The sequence below is a fragment of the Lipotes vexillifer genome, unplaced genomic scaffold, assembly GCF_000442215.2.
Source record: "Lipotes vexillifer unplaced genomic scaffold, Lipotes_vexillifer_v1.1 scaffold452, whole genome shotgun sequence".
In the NCBI taxonomy this organism is placed as follows: Eukaryota; Metazoa; Chordata; class Mammalia; order Artiodactyla; family Lipotidae; genus Lipotes; species Lipotes vexillifer.
This window is the reverse complement of record NW_006788004.1, coordinates 120,199-121,940: the sequence shown is the minus strand read 5'-3', so window position 1 is coordinate 121,940 and position 1,742 is coordinate 120,199.

The following is a 1,742-nucleotide window of genomic DNA, read 5'->3' as shown; positions in this document are numbered from 1 at the left end:
ATTTCAGGAGCCATTTTTGATGTTTCTCAGAGGTTCCAGTAGAGTCGTCCCCGTACCCTCAGGAGCCACATCAGTGACATATTCTGTGGCCCCTTTCCTCCCCCTGTGTCTCCCACTCCCTTCTCCCCTATCCCTGCTTCCCAGGATCACCTTCTAAATAAACTTCTTCTACCCGAGTCCTTGTCTCAGGTTCTGCTTCCAGGGAACCCATGGAAGGAAGGGAGGTGGGGGCTGCATAACCACCACATTTCCACCCTCTGCCCCACTGATCACTCCATCTCCATGTGCACCTGCCTCTAAGCCATTTCAGGACAGCACTTGTCATGGGCATCCTCTGCACTCAGCCCACTCTGCTCTCTGTCCTTCTCATACTCCAGAAGGTCTTGTTTTCAGCAACATTGAAAGTATGTCATGCAGTGTCTCATCACCAGTATAGTTGTCATATCTTCCAACCCATTTGAACACCCCATTTGAAGTGTGTAGAGGGTGTAAAGGAGCTAGATCTGATCTCCCAACACAATCTTGACTTAACGGTATTTTCCTATATCCTTGATGGTGCTGTGGCTAATCTACAGCTCTGGATCTCCTCTAGAGAGCATGTCCTGTTCTCTCTCACTATCTTCCCTGGGAAGGCTGAGTCCAGGGATTAAGTTGAATTTTTCCGCAAGTGTAACCTAAACCTGCAAGTGGAATGCTGCATTGGTGAAAATCCAAGTTTCTTATCATTATATTAAATGAAATTATGTGAGTTTAAGAAAAAAGTAAAAATAGAAGAGGAAGGAAAGGAGAAAGGAAAAAAAGGGAGGGACTAGTCCTCAGATAAACGATGTGGGACACTAGTGTCTACCTCTTGAGGGAAATGTGTGTATTTATTGCAGACAGCAACATGGAATTGACACTGAACAGAGAAATTCTCCACCCCTCCTCCCACCTTAAGTATGGTAGCATTTGGTTCAGCTCATTTGGGGAACTGGTTTGCTGTGTGTCTGCCTTATGGGTTCCATCACTGATAGGTGCTCTGACCTGGGTTCTTGGCTCGACTTCTAGAGCTTCACTCTTTACAAGGAGGTCCTGGCAAATCTATGCTCTCATCTGAGGTGTGGGATGAAGGGTGCTAGAAATGACTGCAGTGGGCTAGCTTTTGAGGCAGAAGTGCTGCCTGGCAGGTTATTTATAGAGCAGGAGGAGTGGAGGCATGACGAGTGTAATCCTAAAATAAGAATCTTTCCAGATTCACATAAGTGATGCAGTTAATCAAATCTGAGAGTGACAACACATCCAGAAAATTCCTTTATGTCTCACGGTGTGTATGTGTGACTGTGGTTTGTGAGTGTGTATTTCATTTTTCTGATAAAATAGGAGAGAGCCTGATACCACCACAGCCTCCACACCCACTGTGAAATGCAGCTTTGTGATCTAACTTCTTCCCTGTCCTCTCAGAACAGATGGGACTGTGCCTTACATGGTGTGGTGACCTTTCCTCATTTATTCCCAGTTTTATCACTAGCTACTTCACTACAATTCAAATCAACAAAAACATCTTGAGCAATTATTATGTAGAAGGGTTACACTAACAAACGAAAAAAAACCGCTTTCTTTCCTCATGGAGATTAAAGGCAGCAAGGGAGGCAGATGGACCACTTGACCACAGCATGCGGTGGGTAGGGAGGGGGCATGAGAGCTTGAGGAGAAGAGAAGCATTTCACTTGGTTGGGGAGGAGGAGGCGGGCAGGCTTCACAGG